Genomic DNA, 21,954 nt, shown 5'->3' with positions numbered 1-21,954 from the left:
AACAATTTTAAATTCACATAAGGTATTTTCAAAGTGAGTGTTACGTTTGTGGTATTTATGGAGGTACTTTAGAAGAATACAATGGCTTATGGGCCTTAGGGTGGTGTGATTTTATGTTAAGATGTCTTGTAGTGAGATTTGGGTAAGGATATTAGTGTTCTGACAACAAGAAATGTCAACTTGTGGGTAATTCAGATGAAACTCAAAGAAAATAGGACAAATGGGTAACATGCTGGATCAGTATGGTAATGGTATGCTTGGTTCTTTTGATTTTTATGATGAGGTGGGGCTTTGCGGGTGTTTTGTGGCAATACTCTCGGATTTGGTAACTTGTGTGGCTTGGTCAGCTAGAGGAATTCAGTTTTGATAGCTTGGTTATATACAAATAGATTTCAAAGTGTTGTTGATAGTTTCTACCATGGTTTGAGCTGGATATTTTCTACCGGTGTTGGGAACGTATTGTGTATTGTGATTTCCACCTGGAAAGAAGCAAGAGAAAGGTTTCTAACTAATAATGTATGTAAATTTCTGGTGACTCAGAGTTTATAGTGAGATTTTCGTGCTTATCACATGATAGATGTGGTCTGTTGTGCGGGATTTAAATTTACATGCACAAGGTGACAGTTCATTCTTGAAAGGAAGATCACTGATTTTGGACAGAATGGTTAGTTTCAGATATTTAGATGGATGTTATAACTGCTCGATAATCCCTGAGGAGGGTGCGCATTTCAAAAGATACATTGTGTTTAGACTTACGGATGTTCAATGGTATTGCGATACTTACCTGGTTGATAGACTGATGATATTCAAATTATTGCTATGTGGTACGGAAGAATTATGAAAGTTTTCCTCGTGGGATGATTGTGCATGAAAGATGTGTTAGTCATTAGAGTGATGGAGTTGAGATCAGTTACGGTGGTTCATATATTCTATGAATTTGGAGACTGGGAGTTCTCCGAAGTATATTGTTTCAGGGTTGCAGCCTGTTTGAGGTGAGTGTTTTACTTAAACTAAGTGGAGGCACTAGTTGCGCTAATTATTTGTGATATCTACGCGCTATGAGTGCGCATATATGCGAGGTTTGAGCCCATGTGCGGGCATCAGAGCAAGTATTCATACTCGGAAAAATGCTTAGGTTATGATATGCCTAGAGTTGACTGTTAAGCATAAAGTTATAACGTTTCTCGTATTCGTACCATTGTTGAGAACTATCTGGGCTATACTTGAGCTTACGAAGAGGCTAATTCCCTAAATAAACTTGGTAGTTACTAATTCTGTGTTAACTTAACGATTTGAGTTGTAATAGCACATTTTGCACATACCTACTCTATGGCGTGTTATTTATACCAGTCCATGATCATGTGAATCTTATTTGAATTATCATATACATGTGTAATTATTTGATTGCTCCTCTATGATATGCTTGGACTGGAGGCCTGTGACCATGCCAGGCGGATGATGTTATTGGCACGTGAGTTATCCGTACGGGTCCAGATATTAATACTATAGCACGTGAGTTATCCGTGTCAGTGATGTTAATGTGAGCTCTAGAAGAGCTGATTACTATTATTAAATTTGTGTGTCTTGATTCTACTATATATAATGAGCTTATAGCATTGTAGTTGTGGTGGTGCTTGTTGAACTCGCAATACGGTTCTCTTATTTTAGACATTTTCCATTTTTGGGTACACGGGTTGTGCAATTATGGCTTGAGTTATATTGGTGTGGCATGTCTGTGAGATAGTTGTGTTTAAAAATATAAGGTCATTGGGCCTAGAATGTGTGCTATCAGATTTGATTACGATATATTTGGGAGGATGACATCGAAAGTCGGCTTAGAAAGTGATTATGGTTCGGGTTGGGGCGAGAGAGCTTCATGACTTGTTGATCTAATAATTGGTTATGATATTCCACATGTTTCTTTAAATATCAGCAATGTATGGAGGGTTTGGAATGAAGTTTGGCTTGATATGGGGTTTAATACTATTACCGGGTTAGTTTGGAGTAGTTATTGTAATCGAAAATGGCACTGCGAGCATGCGAGTTGTGTAGTGTGTTACGTGATTATATCTGGGGTAATGGTTATGGTTTGACGTAGGTTGTTCAGACTCATACAATGTGTAGATGTGAGATTCAGGATTTGAAAAGAAATTTTGAATGTTTGGAAATTGAATTCCAAGGTTTATGGGCTAAGGTTGAAGTAATGATCTTCAATTACGTGGTATTGTCAGGCCTATATGGAATAAGGTGGCATGGGATCACCCTCGGGTATGTGCGTGGTAGATGGAATAGTGATGTGATGGCTTGGAAATAACTCTTGATACGTTCGAGGACGAACGTATGTTTAAGTGAGGGAGAATGCAACGATCCGACCATTCGCTTTGAGTATTACAACCATGTTTTCACACTTACTGCTCGATTTATGCTTTACGGTTGTTATGTGACTCGCCGAGGTGATTGGTTCGGGTCCGGTGAGGTTTTAGAATGAATTGGAACGCTTAGTTTCAAGGTTTAAAGTTAAGTTAAAATAGTGATCGGATGTCGACTTATGTGTAAGCGACCCGGGAATGGAATTCTGATGGTTCTAATAGCTCTGTATGATGATTTCGGACCTAGGAGTGTGTCCGGATATTTATTTTGAGGTTCGTAGCTAAATTAGGCTTGAGATGGCGAAAATAGAAAATTTAAGTTTGAAAGTTTGACCGGGGGAGTTGACTTTTTGATATCTGAGTCGGAATCCAGTTCTGAAAATTTTCATTACTCCGTTGTGTCATTTATAACTTGTGTGCAAAATTTGAGGTTAGTCGGACGCGATTTGATAGGTTTTGACATTATTTGTAGAAGTTGTAAATTTCAAAGTTCATTAGGCTTGAATCCGTGGGGAATTCGTATTTTTTATGTTGTTTGAGGTGATTTGAGGGTTCGCCCAAGTTCGTATGGTGTTTTAGGACTTGATGGTATCTTTAGTTGAGGTCCCGGGGACCTCGGGTGAGTTTCGGGGTGAGTTTTGAGCGAGTCCGGGCATTTCGGCACTCTGATGTTGTTCTGGAACGTTGGAAGTGCGGACCACACACATGTGCTGAGGCATAATTTTGTGTGCGGCCGCACTTCAGGGTGTTATGCAGTTTCGCTAGTTCGACTTCGAAAGCTTATATCTTTTGATCCACAAGGAATTGGGAGATGATTCAAAATCGAAAGTTGTAGCCAATATACTAAAGCCTGGTAGTGGAAAGGCTGTGAAGTGCGGCCGCATAATTTTTTTTGTGCGACCGCAGAACTTGAAAATGTGCGACCGCACTTGGATTTGCGATCGCACTTGGAAATGTGCGGACCGCACATTGGGAGGTCAGAGGGTGTACTATATAACTGAGGCCTAGGTTATTATTTCATTTTTAGGACCTAGAGAGCTCAGTTTGTGACGTTATTTTATTGGGTTTTAAAAAAATTCATCGGGGTAAGTAATTCTAACTCAGATTTGGTTAACATACATGAATATATCATTGTTTTCATCATTTACTCAGTATTTTGAAATGAAATTTTGGATAAAATTGTAGAAATTTCATAAAACGAATTTTTTGGATTTGAATACCGATTCGGAGTCGGATTTGAGTGAAATTAGTATGGTTGAACTCGTAATTGAATGAGTTATCAGATTTTATAAATTTTGTCGGCTTCCGATATGTGGGCCTGCAGGCGATTTTTGAGTGTAATTTTAGATTTTGTGGGAAAATATTAGTATTTTGATATGGAATTAATTTTTATAATTGTGTGGACTGAATCAAATTAATTGTATCTAGATACGGGACTTTTGGAGACCAATTATCGAGGCAAGGGCATAGCAGAGTGAGAAATTACATGGTTTGAGGTAAGTAACACTTCTAAACTTAGTTCTAAGGCTATGAATCCCCGAATTATTATTATATAAATTATTTGGAGGTGACACACACGATAGTTAACGAGCATGTGGACATGCACTATTGAAGCTGTGACTTGAATAAATTCTATGAAGTTGTAAAAATTTAAGAATCATGTTATTATCTGAACATTTCCTGCGTGTTAGAGAAATTGAGCTGAGGCTCTTATTAAAGATCATGTTTAGGCTACGTGCCGATATTTTGGGACCCATAGGGTCGTGTTGCTGTTAAATTAATTGTTTTAAAATATACATTTCATACTCAGACATGCTCATCCATTGTGAGGATATTTATGGAATCGGGTTGCACGGATTGGGACTGCCCGCCTATAGTAGGCCATGTTGGCTTTATATCACGCTTGGGCTGAAGGAACCCCTCTGGAGTCTGTACACACCCTCAGTGAGCGTAGATGATTCTTACTTACGATGATTTTATATATATATATATATATATATTCGGGATGGATTTCCCAGGGCATGGACTTGCCTTATTTATATGTTGTGATGTATTTTCCTTGGACATAGATCTTGTCTGTATCATTTACATTGGGGGTAAATCACCCCAGGGTTGGATTGGCTTTATACGATACTGAGGGACTGACTGTCAGTCGATGTGAATATAAATATCCCTGGGTTGGATTGGCTATAGACAGTACCGAGTGACCGAATGATTTGTGACCAGTAGTACAAGAAGTCTTTCCGCTGAGATGTCATATTCCTAATATCATGCAATATTGATCTATTTTTGCTCGTACTGAGTTTAACTATTGAACTTGAAAGTTTGCCTACATTTCTGTACCGTTATTTATGTATTAGAATGTACCTGCAGAGCTCGTCACTACTTTCAGCCCAAAGGTTAGTCTTGTTACTTATTGAATTGGTTGTACTCATACTACACTCTGCACTTCATGTGCATATCCAGGTGCTCCCGGATACGACGACTGCTAGATTTCGGAGTTATTTTTGCTGGAGACTATCAAGGTAGCTGTTTGACGTCCGCATACTTGATTCTCTTCTTGTTTAGTTATTGTACTGTTCTATATTTTAGACACTAATTTTTATCCGTCATACTTTGTATTCATTTAGATGCTCATGTACTTAGTGACACCGGGTTTGGGGAGTATTTATATTTGTATTTGTGAGATTTCTTTCGCTGAATTTAATTATTATGTTTTCAAATTTAAAAGATATGGTGATTCATTGGGATTGTCGGCTTGCCTAGTATTGAGTTAGGCGCCATCACGACAGGTGAGATTTTGGGTCGTGACATGGATTGAGTTTAATAAATGAGCGAGTCAATAACCAGCCCAACCTTAGGTAAGTCATTTGGGCTTGGGCCAAATTTGACAGCCCTAAACATAACCTATGTAATAAACTAAGAGTATGCAACTCTCTTTCAATAGAACTGACCGATTATATTGAACATTAAACTGGAATTACAAAGCAAACACTAACTAGAGTAAGGAAGATTGCAACAGAAAGCCAACGAAAAAAAGGGATGAGAAAATCTATACATAATTGAGAGTGGGAAGATACCAGAATTGCCTTTGCACATAATTCACGATAGCCTACTCATAGTGTTACCACACACTATTTAATGAATACAAGGTGCCCTCAACCCGGATCCAAGAGTAACCTTTGTGAAGGCCTGGCCCAATTGTTTTTTCTCGGACCAATATCAATTTATGTGACATCTTTGTTGATATCTATATTGGGTTGTGCTAGATTATTCATAACAACCTATGACTGGTCTCATTCCCCCCGATCATGAGATTGTTTTGGTTAGAAAAATTTTCAGAAACCACTATTGTTTAGTGGCTATTAACTTCTTATAGCTAACATATACATAATTACTTCCTATAGCTACTATTAAGTTGTTCGGTCGTATATTCGTTGTATTCGCGCTACTGTATTCATGAATATAGTAGCAAAAATTGCCTAAAACAAGGGGTTACAGCTATATGCGACTGTATTCATATGTATTCGCGCATGTACTCATGAATACAGTTACGGTAATCACCTTAAAAATAGGTCTGTCCAGCTGTCTAATAACGAAAATATGTTCAATTAGCGTGATACACTCCTAATATAATTCAACAAAATCAATTCTAACACGCTTCATTATCAACCCATTTAATTAGAATAATTTTTCAGTTGTATTTAATTGTTGTATTTAGTGTGTTTCAATATTTATTTTTTACTGTTGCATTCATTAGATTCAATTTTGTATTTACTGTATTCACTATTCTGTACTCTATGTATTCAACTGTATGTGTATTATCAATATTTTAGTTATTCCTAATACATGTTATTATTGTTGTATTCAGTATATTTTATGGTTGTATTCATTGTATTTCTATTTATATTTTAGTGTATTTTATTATATTTTACTGTATTTTAAAATTAAATGTATTCACTGTTTATATTCTATTATATTTCAACATTTGTATTCAGTGTATTTTAATATTTATATCTTGTATTTATGCATACTATATGTACAGTATGCATGAATACATGTGTATTCAGCTGTATTAAAAAAATACAAACATTCGAGATATATAAATACATGTAAAAAATAATGTATTTATACAAAAAATACAATGTATTTGATTGAATTTGTATAGAATACATAGTATTGGTATCATTGTATGTGACTAAATAGCAAAAAAGAGAGAAAGTTCGTCGGCGATGGCGGCCAAGAAAAATACTAAAAATGGAGACGAACAAAAACCCCGGCCCTCAAATCTTCTACGGCGTAGAAAATATTGCGGTATTCGTCGTCAATGTTACAGTACCCATGCTCTACTCGGATTATTCCATCATTATTTTTGCTCCCCGCTTAGTGGCCCTAGCCTCATAGCGACGGGTCCCTCCTTGCTATGGAGGAATCTGATTTTGAAGAAAAGTTTCGTCTTTTCCCTCTTTCTCCCAATAATTTAGAAGTATTTTTAATTGCAGTAACCTTAGAGGACTCAGTCAATTAGAAGCAGGTATTTTGCTCGAATAGAGAGAGAAGGAAGAGAGAGAAGAAAAATTATGAGAGAGAATCGTATGTAAATTGAAAAAAAGAGAGAGAAAAAACATAAATAGCGTATTCCACGCCTCAATTGTTGTATATATCATAAATACCTATTTTGCTATAAAATATAAAAGATAACTATAAAAAATAATATTTTAAAATAATTTTAATTTATAATAAATAAGGTGGATACCTATGCTATACGAGATACATTTCCTTTAGAAGATTGGAGAGATGAGAAAAGAGTTAGAAAACATTTGAGGAAGAAAAAAATTTGACGTCAACTCATTTTTTATATGTTCACCCGCTAACGAGAAGTGAGACTCAGATTTTGTGCCATGTCATCATCGAATGGGTACAGTTTAGCTCGAAGTCTTGTGTTCAATAGGCATAACCATTAATTAAGGTGTCCAAATAAAAAAGAATAATTAACCCAAATTTCCGCCCATTTATCTCTTAAACTAAAAATAACTAGTGGAAGTATAGTATATGCATAATTTATATATTATGTGTATAATTGTGTATAATCTATGTATATAACTAAAAAGAAAAATAATGAATATAGCTGGCTATTTGTGTAAAGATCCCGATAAAATTTTCGTGCAAGTTTAAGGGTCCGTCCGGACATAAATTGCTTTTTCCTTTTTTTCCAAAGCAATGTTTAGTTATGAAAATTTTACATTTTTCCAAAACCAACTTGAAAATGGATTTTCAAATTTTGAAAAGAGTTTTGGACCAGTTTTTCACCGAAAATCTATAATTTGGGAACTTTAGATTTTAAAAATGTACCCTAAGTTTTTGAAATTTATAAAAGGACCTCATCTGCCCCCTAAAATTAAAAACGTAGCTAACCATCAAACACCCACTTCCCCTTGTTATTGCCTACATTGGGAGAAAGTTGTGGTAAATTAAAGACACTAAAAAAATGGTAGCTTGGTTCACTAAGTTCTCGCTTTATGCGAGTTCGGGAAAGAGCCGATCCATAAGGATCTATTATATGACGCTTTATCCTGTATTTCTGCAAGAGACTGTTTTTACGGCTCGAACTTGTGATCTCTTGATTACATGACAACAACTTTATTAGTCACGAGAAAGCTTCCATTTTTGGCAAAAGACACTTTAAAAGAAAATTTTCGAGTTATCAAAAAAATATACTAACTTTCATAGTTTGTAACAAATGAGAGAGATAGGGTGTTCGGGGAAAAATAAGTTGTCAAAATACCTAGAATTGAGAATGTATCCTTCGTATTTTCAAGTCTTGCAATAAATTTAATATCAAAAGAATTGATAGACAAATAAAAATAGATAAATGCTCGTAATGTTAACACATTAACCCCATTACATGCTAAAAGTTCTCAGTACTCAACCCTTGAGCCAGGCACACCCCAACTAGTACTAGTATAGTAAGCCTTTCTTAATCAGGAGATTGATGGAGGTTGAAAGTTTTTAATTTGTGCCTCACACAACTTATATTAATTGTGCGAAGTTTTTCATCTCGTTGGGCCCATAAAATTTTGGGTCGGCCAAATGAGGACACAACATAAAACTTTTCACGTTTCAAAAAAATTTCTAAGTTTTTCTTCAGCACTTTTCCTCTCCCTTCTCTGTAAAAATCATGTTTGCTTATGTTTGAATAAAGCTTCTATTTTGTAAGTATATTTATTTTTCGCCTTAAATTTCGCATTTCTTTTATAATCTCTGTTATAAAACATATGATTAAAACTTGTCCTTAAGGACACGGTTCAGACTTTGTGTACATTGTGGTTGAATCGTTGGCTCCTTTTTGTGAAATTCTGTTATTGTTTGGTTTCTCTGACAATTTGTGATATTGGGCACTTGAGGTACGATTTGTGATACATTGTGATATTGATACGCATACAGTGGTATAAGGTTTGGGTGTTGAAACGCATACAGTGAGATAAGGTGGGCTTGATACGCGTGGCTAGTAGGAGAACTACTAGAAGTCATGTGGTGTGATAAGGTGGGCTAAAATGCGGATTGCTATTTCGGGGAAAATGATTTTCAAAACTAAATGTAAAGGCTCCCGCGGTGATATAAGGAAAGATTGCGAAATGATTTGTGATATGAGACTAAGAGGCGGTACCTCGGTAGTGACTATTTTTGATACTTTCTATTTCTTCACTTGTGTTTCTGTTGTTTTGTTCCGTGTAGCTATTCTTGGTGTATTTCATTGATTGTCTCATTTCTATTGCTATCATTGTTTCACTGTTATACTCTTGTTCTGTTTCTTATTTATTTCTAGTAGGGCCTTGACCCGACTTCGTCACTACTCCACCGAGGTTAGGCTTGACATTTACTGGGTACCGTTGTAGTGTACTCATACTACTCTTCTGCACATTTTTGTGCAGATCCAGGTGCTTCTTACGAGCCTAGGCACTAGTTGGGTTTCTACTGCGGAGACTTCAAGGTATACCTGTCGGCGTCCCCAGGACTCGGAGTCCCCCTCTCTCTAGATCTCTTATTTCGTTATCCTTATTATATGGTCATGATGTATAGGATTATTCCGTATTCATACGTAGAGCTTGTGACTTGTATTTCGGCGAATTTTGGGCAATTGCATATGTACTGAGTTGTAGAGATTTTCTTTATATCAATTGTTGAGTTTTGAGATTTTTAACTATTGTTTTTGTTATTTCCGTATGTTGTTAGGCTTACCTAGTCGTAGAGACTAGATACCGTCACGATATCATACGGAGGGATATTGGGTCGTGACAAAGGCCTAACAATAGGCAAATAATATATACGATTAGCAAAAAAGCCATAGTTAGTTTGGTGCTTTTGCAGGGGATCAAACGTGCATCCCTGACCTGAATTACTTTGGACTCACTTACCACTGCTCTATAACTTCAGTTAGTGTCAAGCAGGTTCAAATATTATAATATTTACCAGTTTCATAATTTTCTAATGAAATTCCAAGGTAAAAATATTAATTTTTTCAACGAAGCTGAAAACCCCCTCCTACAAGGTGGGTCCGCCCCAGCCGTCAATTAATTAAGCTTTCTGCTTATTTGTGACCCTTTCTTGTGATCTTTTTGTTTGATATATTCTCGTGTTTTTTGTTTGTGTGTTTAGCTGTTCACTTTTGATTATTAAGCCAATTTCAAATGTTCTGAGAATATATTGGGAAGTATAAACAAAAAAGATAGGAAGTTGTCAAAGGCCTTGGAATGAATGGTATTCCATGTAGATGCCAGCACAATACTTCTATCAATTCATAACTAATTCCTTTCTGACCTGCCTGCCTGCATTCATATGGATTACAAATCCGAGCCAAGGATGAGAATCATAGAAAGTTCCCTTATATTAGTCTCGTTCTCTTCCCATTTGTGTGCGGTTGGAGTGGCTGTTTCTGCTGCTTCTTTTCTCCGCTTGGCTGTGCAAATTATGCTATAGTTTGTTTAAGTATCATTCTCAGTTTATCTTGTACGCTCCCCAGTTTCAGTTTCTTTAAAAAAAATGATTTTTATGCTTATTTAAGCTTTTCTTGCTCAGATCTATATGTGATTGACATGTTATTGAGACTGATGATTTTTATTTTTTATTTTTTTTTAGCTTTATAAATGATTTATATTGACGACCCCCATTTGTTTGGAAATGGGATGGTAATCGTTGTTGTAGTGTTTAATACTTTTGACTTCACTTGCTGTTGTCTACACTTGTATTTTCAGTTAGGATTTTGCTAAACATTGTAGACAAAGAATAAGGAACGTTATTGCTGGAATTGATATGTTTAAATCTTTATAGTTATTTAAGGTAGCATTGATTGGAATTCAGTTTTCACAAATAACTTGTGGATTAGGGAAAATGGGTTCTTGGTTTTGGTTGGGGTGGGTGGTGGTTATTGTTGCTAGAAAGAGGCACCCACATCTTTATCTGTTGAGAAAGCTAGTTTTGGAGAGAACTTATATGCTTTTGAACTTCTCGTTGGAGATAATGTAATTTAAGCTGTCTATCAGGTACAAAAAGCAATGAGTTTGAAAGAATTCAGGACATTTAATCGTTTCATTGTTTAATTTTATTAATTTTCTTAGTCTGACTGTTCAGCCTTGTCAACTGTCAGTGGATAAGATTGAAGAATGCTCGACTCTTTTGGGTTTCTATGGTTAACAAGTATACTATATAAGCATGGATTCTGGATGTACTGCATATGTTTTTTTCTTCGGGTGCTTATTGTTTTTTGGTATATTTGATAGGTTTGGTATCAGTGAGGAGGTTTGACCAGCCACAAAGGTACAAATACAAACCATTTGTTAGCAGGTGGATCGTGCAACTGGACCTTGAAATTGGAAGTGTCAGAGAAGTGAATGTTAAGTCTGGACTCCCGGCTACCACAAGTAAGGAGAGATTAGAGCTTTTAAATGACTAGGAGCATATCTTTGGTGTAAAGATTGTCAGTGGGGATCACAGGCTTAAGGTATGAATCTTTTATCTTCTCATTTGATATGTTAATTGACTTGTTAGATGCTTATTTGTATGTGTTAGGTAACCTTGTTAAAAAAGAAAAAAAATTATTTGTGCTGGCAACTTATTTGAGATAACACAATTTGAGCTTCTAATTGAAGTTTCATTTTCCTGAAAGAAGGAATACAGAATCTAATGTATTTTCAATGCTAGTAAACTATGTTGCTGCAGCTATCTTGCATCTTCGTGTTACTGTCATAAGTTTAACTATCATGCTTTGGCGTTTCTGTCACTTTTCGCATATCAAGAGAAAAATAATTTATTTTTCCTGTTTTGCCCATAACATTAATTACTCATTTTCCAAATCCATTAAGACTATACACCAATTAATATGGGTATCATGGTAACTTATGCACTTTATTTATTATTTCTTATGGGGTGTGCAAAGTCAATAGTGGACAAGTAAAAGTGAACGGAGGGAGTAATTACCCCAGGTTACTATCTCAAGCTTGAGCATTGAGAGCTTTTTTGAACTTGTCTCAAGTCAAGAGTCTGATCTTTGAGTTAACTTGTCTCTGTTAAATGGTTCAGAACCACCAGTGATAGTAGTTTTTTTTTAGTACATTAAATGAAAAAACTACTCATATATGCCCCGCCTGTAAGTTCCTTTGTCGTTGGGGAACAGATTTACAATCTCTTATCTAATGAATATGAATTTGCTATATAATATTCACTGACCTAGCTGCTCATTGCTAGAACTTTGAACTTGAACTGAAGCTGTCATGATACTTTTGGCCGGGGGGTTATATGTCAAGGTTCAATGCGGATAAGCGAGAACTTTGTGGGTGATCTTTTTGGTGTTCATCTTAATTAACACTGAGTGCATTCTCAGGCATTTTGTGTTTGAATATTACATAGAAGCTGCTTGTTACTGTTTTCTAGTTGAGAGAGTACCCCCCCCCCCCCCAAACCCCAAAACTGTTTGCGCTATGGAATGACGAGAAGCAAACACCTGCTAGGAATAAGTTCATAAGAATGTTTCGGTAACTTTATCCTCTGAGAGTCTATCATGAGGTCGCTACAACTGACCTTCTATATAGTTAATTTCTTAAGCTCTCTACTTATTTGTAACCTTTTTCTTTTTATCTTTTCATTTTATTTTGCTTTCTATCCCTTTTGTGTGTGTGTATCTGTGTGTTTGTTCACTGTTCGCTTTCAATTCTTAAGCCCCTTATTCAAGTGTCTTGTGAATGTTTTGGGAAGTAAAAACAAGATAGAAAGTTGTTAGAGGCCTTGATTTAAATGGTTACTTCTATCAATTTGATAACTTCCTTTTCTGATCTGCGTGACTTCATGGAAGGTAGAACTAAACATAAATGAAAATCACGATCTTGAAAAACAAAAATGTTAGGTAATTTTTTTCATGTATTAAATTTTTGGCAGTTTGAGACTTTGAGTCATGCGATATTGATGAAAAATTGTAGGTACTCGAATAAATAAGCAAGATATTTTTCAAACTGCCATGAACAATATGTCATAAAAAGAATCAGTGATTATTTAGATATATTGTTTTTTGACGTTATCAATTTATTTAGTAGTAGTATCAATTTATCTTTTTCCCATTCTTCTACTTTTGTCAAAAGTAGGTTTCCAAATGTAGACCAATATTAAATTAGAAAAGAATACCTACCCCCACCAATCCACTTGCAAAATTATCTTATTCTTAATCAAGAGAAAATAGAGCTCACACATGTGGATGGGATATTATAAAAAATGAGAAAATGCATAAAGTACCCATTAAACTTGTCCGAAAAAATTATTTACACACCTAAACTTTACGGGCGACCTTTTACCCCTTATTCTAAACTTAAGTGAATTTAATACCCTCTTGAGTGATGACCTGGTATGAAAAGTGTAGTTCATTTTGTAGATGCGCGTGAAAGCAAAAATACAGCTTAAAACTAATTTAATTGTGCAGGTGTCACTTTTCTATTGGATATTATAACTAATTAAACTTAATACTAATTTTTTCTCTTTTCTTATTCATTTTCTTTTCTTTTTCGTTTTTTTTTTCTCTTTCTTCATTTTAACAGAAGCAGTGAACCAATGGCTCTAGCTTGGCTAAAATATCCATTTCCGGTGACCTTATTCTTATCTCCGTCCTTCTCCAATTGAGATTTTCTCCATCCGATTTTTCATCTATTTGCTGAAAAATACTTCTTTAGAACCAGAAATAGTGTTGAAAAGAAGACAAGGTGTCACTGGAAAATTCTCCGGCCAGAGAAAATTTATAGGTCCTTAACTAGTGGCTCTATATCTCAGGTTTCGTTCACTCTTCCAATACAAAACTAAGAGGAATAAAGTGACAAAAATTCTCCTAAGGAAACCCAGACGAAGGGAATTAGGAGCACAAACCCACCTTGTCAAAAAATACGGTACCGACGACACCAAGTTTTCCGGGCAACCAAACATTTCTCTCTATCCCAATCTTTCTGGCCTTTTTTCTCCTTAATTTCGTGTAATGTCAAAGCCACAGAAGAATAGAGATAGAGTTGATGGGTTTAAGGGAGGTTATGGCGGTGAATGGCTTCCATAATGGCGGGCGGCAAAAATAATGATGAAGGAAGGTAGAGAAGATGAAATGAAAAAAAGAGTGGAAAAGGAAATGTTAGTTTACTGTAGTCTTGTCCCATATTGGAAGAGGAATAATATCTCTTTGTAGTGTATAGCTATAAATATGGACCTCTTGTATTGTATTTAGGATCCAATATCAATAATATATTTTCTCCCATGCTTTCTCACATGGTATCAGAGCATTAGTGAGAAACTCGTCGCTGTGCATCATTCCAGCGACTTCCGGGAAGAAAGACCTATTCGCCATGCAATTGACTTAGAAGGCTGTCCGTAAGCAAATCACTTTCTGTTGGTGTTGTGCAAAAACCAACACTACCACAAGACTTCTCAGGCTCCGGCGACCAAACCCCAGTTAACCCCACCGGAAAACACACGTCCATGCGCCCTCACCCTTCTGAAAAATAAAATTTTTCCCGGCGAGATTTGACCCACGCGCCGGCGCGTGAGCACTGTTCCGGCCAGATTTTGAAAAAGTTCGAGTTGAATAGTAGGATCGCCTGGTAATTCCGATCCTACCCTCACTGGTTTTGATTCATTCCGACCACTTTGAGTTTTTCCGTCAATTACAGTAGATTCCGGCGAGCTACAGTATTTTCGGCGTGAACTATGTTTCCGACACAGAACAATATTTTCGACACAGAACAATGTTCTGTTTTCCTGCTGTAAACAGTGTTTTTCAAGCTATTTCTTAGTTTTCTCACAGGAGTTACTTATTTCTACTATTTCAAGTTAACCCTACTACTACAAATTGTAGCGACATGGGAACCGATGCTTTGAATAGTCGGATGGTTTCTTTAGCAGATTATATTGAGTTCCTTCAGTACAAAGCATCTAAGCAGACATCTTCTGAAATAGCTTCTGTTGTTCAAACAGGTAATAGCGTGACTTGTTTCTCCCAATCTTTATCCTCCGAGTCTTGGGTCATTGATTCAGGTGTATCAGATCATATTTCTGGTAACAAATCTCTTTTCACTACTATTTCGTATTCTCAATCTTTTCCAAAAGTCACAATGGCTAATGGGTCTCAAACCATGGCAACTGCAATAGGTCAAGCAAGCCCACTTCCTTCCTTACCTTTAGATTCAGTCTTTTATGTTCCCAATAGTCCTTTTAATCTCATAGCTCTTAGTCACTTAGCCAAATCACTAAAATATGATGTTTTATTTCTTGATGACCATGTTTTTATACAGGAATGCAGTACGGGGCGAATCATTGGTACCGCGCGTGAATCAAATGGACTTTATTACCTTATCCTTGCTAAATTACATGGATTCACATCTTGTCTTCCTTCTACAACTTGTCCTGTTACTGATTCACCAGATTTATTACATAAACGGTTGGGATATCCCAGTTTGTCAAAATTTCAGAAAATGGTATCTGGTTTATCTCACTTGTCAGTTCTAGAGTGTGAGTCATGTCAGCTTGGTAAGCATACTCGCTCCCATTTCCCTCGGCGTCTTGATAATCGAGCAGAGTCACCTTTTACTTTAGTCCATTCAGGTGTTTGGGGTCCTAGTCGGGTCATTTCCACCTTGGGATTCCGCTACTTTGTCAGTTTCATTGATGATTATTCCAGGTGCACTTGGATATTTTTGATAAAAAAACGATCTGAACTGTTTTCTATTTTTCAGACCTTCCACGCTGAAATTCAAAATTAATTTGGGGTTTCTATTCGCACATTTCGTAGTGATAATGCCCGAGAGTATTTGTCTTTCCCATTTCAGCAGTTTATGAAATCTCATGGGATTATTCATCAAATATTTTGTCCGTACACATCTCAACAAAATGGGTAGCTGAAAGAAAGAATAGACATCTTATTGAAACTGCTCGTACCCTACTCATACAATCTCATGCTCCGTTGCGTTTTTAGGGGGATGCAGTTCTTACATCTTGCTATCTTATTAATCGTATGCCATCTTCAGCTATCCAGAACCAAGTTCCATTTTCTGTCATGTTTCCCCACTTACCTTTGTTCTCTATTCCACCCCGTAACTTCGGAAGCACTTGTTTTGTCCATAACCTTACTCCAGGAACAGATAAGTTAGCTCCTCGTGCTTGGTTTGGTAACTTCAGCACAATTATTCAGGAGTTCGGCATGACCCGTAGTGAGGCTAATCACTCTGTGTTTTATCGGCATTCTGCTCCTAATCTGTGTATTTATCTAGTGGTTTATGTTGATGATATTGTTATTACTGGCAATGATCAGGATGGTATTACTAATCTGAGCAACATCTCTTTCAGCACTTCCAGACTAAGGATCTGGGCAGATTGAAGTATTTTCTAGGTATTGAGGTCGCTCAGTCTAGCTCAGGTATTGTTATTTCACAGCGGAAGTATGCCTTAAACATTCTTGAGGAGATTGGAATGATGGGTTGCAGACCTATTGACTCTCCGATGGATCCGAATGCTAAGCTTCTGCCTGGACAGGGGGAGCCCCTTAGAGACCCTACGAGATATAGGAGGTTGGTTGGCAAATTGAATTACCTCACAGTGACTAGACCTGACATTTCTTTTCCGGTGAGTGTTGTAAGTCAGTTTATGGATTCTACTTGTGATAATCACTGGGATACAATTGTTCGCATTCTTCGATATATAAAGTCAGCTCCAAGCAAAGGATTACTATTCGAGGATCGAGGCCACGAGCAGATTGTTGGGTACACAGATGCTGATTGGACAGGATCACATTTTGATAGCCGCTCTACGTCTGGATATTGTGTTCTAGTAGGAGGTAATTTGGTCTCGTGGAAGAGCAAGAAACAGAATGTAGTTGCTCGATCTAGCGCCGAAGCCGAATATCGGGCCATGGCTATGGCGACGTGTGAGTTAGTTTGGGTCAAGCAGTTGCTCAAGGAGTTAATGCTCGGAGAAATCAGCAAGATGGAACTAGTGTGTGATAACCAAGCTGCTCTTCATATTATGTCAAATCCGGTGTTCCATGAGAGGACTAAACACATTAAGATCGACTGTCACTTTGTCAGCAGTTTATGAAATCTTATGGGATTATTCATCAAACATTTTGTCCATACACATCTCAACAAAATGGGGTAACTAAAAGAAAGAATAGACATTTTATTGAAACTGGTACGTTTTTCTGAAATACAATCTCATGCTCCGTTGCATTTTTGGGGGGATGCAGTTCTTACATCTTGCTATCTTATTAATCGTATGCCATCTTCAGTTATCCAGAACTAAGTTCCATTCTTTGTCATGTTTCCCCACTTACCTTTGTTCTCTATTCCACCCTGTATCTTTGGAAGCACTTGTTTTGTCCATAACCTTACTCCAGGAACAGATAAGTTAGCTCCTCGTGCTCTTAAGTGCGTATTTCTGGGTTTCTCGAGAACATAAAAGAGGTATCGATGCTACTCTCCTGACCTCCAGCGGTACCTTATGTCCGTTGATGTTACCTTCTTTGAAACCCAATCATATTTCACAGGTTCAGGTCATCACTTAGATATTTCTGAGGTATTACCAGTTTCATCTTTTGGAGATTCAGTCACTCCAGCTCCACCACCTACAGCTCCAGTTGTAGCTTCAACACCTATAGCTCCAGTTCCTCCACATAATCAAGTTGAACCTTCTGCAGCTCCACCACTCTTGACTTATCATTGTCGTCCACATCCAGCATCAGGCCCAGGTGATTCACGCCCCGCATCAGATTTTGCACCTACTGCGGACTTGTCTCCTCTTAGTCAACCAATTGCACTACGCAAAGGTGTACGATCCACACTTAATCCTAATCCCCACTATGTCGGTTTAAGTTATCATCGCCTGTCGTCACCTCATTATGCTTTTATATTTTCTTTGTCCATTGTTTCTATCCCTAAGTCTATAGGTGAGGCACTATCTCATCCAGGATGGCGACATGCTATGATTGATGAGATGTCTGCTTTACATGCGAGTGACATTTTGGAGCTTGTTCCTCTTCCTGCAGGTAAGTCTGCTGTTGGTTGTCGTTGGGTTTATGCAGTCAAAGTCGGCCCGGATGGCTAGGTTGATCGGCTTAAGGCTCGTCTTGTTGCAAAAGGATATACTCAAATTTTTGGGCTTGATTATAGTGATACTTTCTATCTCGTGGCTAAAGTAGCATCTGTTCGTCTCTTTTTGTCCATGGCTGTTGTACGTCATTGGCCTCTTTATCAGTTAGACATTAAGAATGCTTTTCTCCATGGTGATCTTGAGGAAGAAGTTTATATGGAGCAACCACTTGGTTTTGTTGCTCAGGGGGAGTATAATGGTTGTGTGTGCAGATTGCGCAGGTCACTATATGGTTTGAAACAGTCCCCTCGAGCTTGGTTGGTAACTTCAGCACAATTATTCAGGAGTTCGGCATGACCCGTAGTGAGGCTAATCACTCTGTGTTTTATCGGCATTCTGCTCCTAATCTGTGTATTTATCTAGTGGTTTATGTTGATGATATTGTTATTACTGGCAATGATCAGGATGGTATTACTAATCTGAGCAACATCTCTTTCAGCACTTCCAGACTAAGGATCTGGGCAGATTGAAGTATTTTCTAGGTATTGAGGTCGCTCAGTCTAGCTCAGGTATTGTTATTTCACAGCGGAAGTATGCCTTAAACATTCTTGAGGAGATTGGAATGATGGGTTGCAGACCTATTGACTCTCCGATGGATCCGAATGCTAAGCTTCTGCCTGGACAGTGGGAGCCCCTTAGAGACCCTACGAGATATAGGAGGTTGGTTGGCAAATTGAGTTACCTCACAGTGACTAGACTTGACATTTCTTTTCCGGTGAGTGTTGTAAGTCAGTTTATGGATTCTACTTGTGATAGTCACTGGGATGCAATTGTTCGCATTCTTCGATATATAAAGTCAGCTCCAAGCAAAGGATTACTATTCGAGGATCGAGGCCACGAGCAGATTGTTGGGTACACAGATGGATCACCTTTTGATAGACGCTCTACGTCTGGATATTGTGTTCTAGTAGGAGGTAACTTGGTCTCGTGGAAGAGCAAGAAACAGAATGTAGTTGCTAGATCTAGCGTCGAAGCCGAATATCGGGCCATGGCTATGGCGGCATGTGAGTTAGTTTGGGTCAAGCAGTTGCTCAAAGAGTTAAAATTCGGAGAAATCAACAAGATGAAACTAGTGTGTGATAACCAAGCTGCTCTTCATATTGTGTCAAATCCGGTGTTCCATGAGAGGACTAAACACATTGAGATCGATTGTCACTTTGTCAGAGAAAAAATACTTTCAAGAGATATTGTTACAAAGTTTGTAAAGTCGAATATTAACTAGTAGATATTTTCACTAAGTCTCTTATTGGTTCTCGTAGTAGCTACATGTGTAACGAGTTCGGTACATATGATGTGTATGCACCGACTTGAGGGGGAGTGTTAGTTTACATATATGTATAGTGTAGTCTTGTCCCACATTGGAAGAGGAGTAATATCTCCTTGTAGTGTATAGCTATAAATAGGGACCTCTTGTATTGTATTTAGGATCCAATATCAATAATATATTTTCTCCCGTGCTTTTTCATAGGAAAGAAGTAAAAAAAAATAAAATAGTGCAGCATTTGATACATGGCGCGTGTTAACACAGCCTACCTCAAGACTGGTTCAGTATTTTGAAGGAGGTATTAAATTTAGTTTCGATGAGAATAGTGGGGTATTAGGTCTCCCGTAAGATTTAGGTGTGTAAATGATTTTTTCGGACAAGTTTAATGGGTACTTTATGCATTTTCTCAACAAAAAAAAAACACTATCAAATTTAGACCATTCATACACATTTTGAGGTACCAATGGCAGTGTCTTTTGGACTTTTCTGAAATTTTCCCATTTCACACGCTTTCACCATTTTACGAAGGTTGTCGGTGCCGTTAGTTTTTGCCGGCGATGGTTAGCATACGTTAGGAGTTGTACTGAAGCTGATTACATTAGGAGACATCGTAAACATGATGTTAGAGACAATCAGTGTAGCTCCTCACTTGTAAATTGTAAAGCATATTAGAGCTCTTGTTCATCTTGTAAGCCCCCAATTCAGTTTCTTTGATGAAAAAAGATTTGATTTTTATGTTTATTTAAGCTTTTTTTAAGCCCCCCAATTCAGTTTATTGAAAAAAGATTTGATATTTATGTTTATTTGGCATGTTATCAGACTCTGATGGGTTTATTTTTTGCTTTATAAATGATTCATACGACCTCCAACTTGTTTGGAATTAGTATTGGCTATTTTTGAAGCTTTCTTCTACTTGCTGTTTATAATTTTATGTTCTCAGTTAGGATTTAGCTTTACATTGTAGACAAACAAGATAAAGAACTTTATTGCTGGAATTGATATACTGAAATTGTTATAGTTATTTTAGGTAGCACAGATTAAGGATTTCAGTTTTCACAAATAACTGTGGTTAAGGAAATTTTTTTTTTTTTTGGGAGGGGGGGTGGGGGGAGGGGGTAAGGTGGCACTTGGTTATGGTTGTTAGAAAGAGGGGACCTTCATCTTTATCTGTTGAGGAAGCTAGTTTTATAGTCTGTTTGGCCAAGCTTCTAAAATCAGCTTATTTTGAGAAGTGTTTTTCTCAAAAGTACTTTTCAAAAAGGTGCTTTTGGTGAGAAACAGTTTGTGTTTGGCTAATTAATTTGAAAAACACTTTTGAGCAGTAATTAGTGTTTGTCCTAGCTTTTGAAAACTGCTTTTAAGCGTATTTTTCTTAAAAATGCTTCTCAGAAAAGTGCTTTTAGAGAGAAACTACTTTTTTCTGCTTCTCAAAGACTGTTTATGCTTCTCAAAAATACTTTTTTCCATCTAAAAGCTTGGCCAAACACCTCAATAAAAAAACACTTTTGCCCCAAAATAAAAGCTTGGCCAAACAGGCTATTAGACAAACTATATGCTTTGAACCCCATTATCTCCGAGTTTCGAAAATTATGTGCTTTTGAACTTCTCTTTGGACATAATGTATTTTAGGCTGTTTCAGGTAGAAAATGCAGTGAGTTTGGAAGATTTTAAGATGTTTAATCATTTCATTGCCTAATTTCATTGATATTCTTAATGTCAGCTGTTTAGGTTTGTCATGCAATTACAGGATAAGTTTGAAGAATGCTCGACTGTTTTTGGTTTCTATGGTTTACTCAATGTTCTATTTGAATATTGATACTGGATGTACTTCATATGTTTTTTACCAGGTGCTTGCTTGTTTTGGTATATTTGATAGGTTTAAAGAAGTCTAGATGCAGATATACAATGAGAATATGGCACAGAATTTAGGATCATATAGCCAAAAACAAGATTTCACCAAGTTTTAATCAAAATGTGTAAGATGAAAACTGGAAACCCAACCTTTTTGGTCTATGGAATGACGACAAGCAAAAAAGAACCTGCTAAGAATAAGTTCTCATAACCTTTTTCTTGTTATCTTTTCATTTTATTTTGTTTTCTAAGTATCTTTTTCTTTTTTGTGTTTGTGTTCGTTATTCACTTTCGTTTCATAAGCTCATTATTCAAATGTTTTATTAATCTTGGTTTAAATGGTTCTTCTATCAATTCATAACTTCCTTTCTGATCTATGCGACTTCATATGTATTACAAATCTGAGCCAAGAATCATAGAAAGTTTCTTTATATTAGTTTCTTCCTGTATCAAGTCGTGCGAGGGGGGGGGGGGGGGTGAGTGGATGTTTGTGTATGTATCTTTTCTCAGTGGTACTGGAACTGTGACATTAGTATATGTGGTATTTTATTGATTTGATGTAGGTCTATAGTTTCTGATTACTGTTGCAGAATCTGGATGAATTAGCTCACATAGGCAACTTATTAAGTATTGGAAGGAAACGGTTCCTAATAAAACTAGTGGATAATTGGATATTGAATAATCTTATAGCCACTCTGAACCTTTTTAGGATTGAAAGATAGTTATTTAAATTTTGAATTTTGATTAATCTTGCATAATTTTCACACTTAAAAGCTTGTGTACAGTTTCTTTTTCCAGTTTTCTTTAACCACA

The 21,954-nt window shown here is 36.8% G+C and overlaps 1 long non-coding RNA gene across 2 annotated transcripts; it reads left to right on the top strand.

Annotated features, from left to right (window-relative positions):
- The first annotated feature begins 8,260 nt into the window (after positions 1 to 8,260).
- LOC107783160 (uncharacterized) lies at positions 8,261 to 21,408 on the top strand. Of its 2 annotated transcripts, none has more exons than XR_012705825.1 (4): positions 8,261 to 8,581; positions 9,302 to 9,360; positions 11,147 to 11,367; positions 21,138 to 21,408. It is a non-coding gene; the product is annotated as an uncharacterized LOC107783160 (long non-coding RNA). The 2 variants fall into 2 exon arrangements; XR_001647399.2 differs by having other exon boundaries at positions 8,262 to 8,581; positions 21,167 to 21,408.
- The last annotated feature ends 546 nt before the right edge of the window (positions 21,409 to 21,954 follow it).

The sequence above is a fragment of the Nicotiana tabacum genome, chromosome 23 (genome assembly GCF_000715075.1).
Source record: "Nicotiana tabacum cultivar K326 chromosome 23, ASM71507v2, whole genome shotgun sequence".
NCBI classification, from domain to species: Eukaryota; Viridiplantae; Streptophyta; class Magnoliopsida; order Solanales; family Solanaceae; genus Nicotiana; species Nicotiana tabacum.
This window is presented reverse-complemented; position numbering and strand designations above follow the sequence as displayed.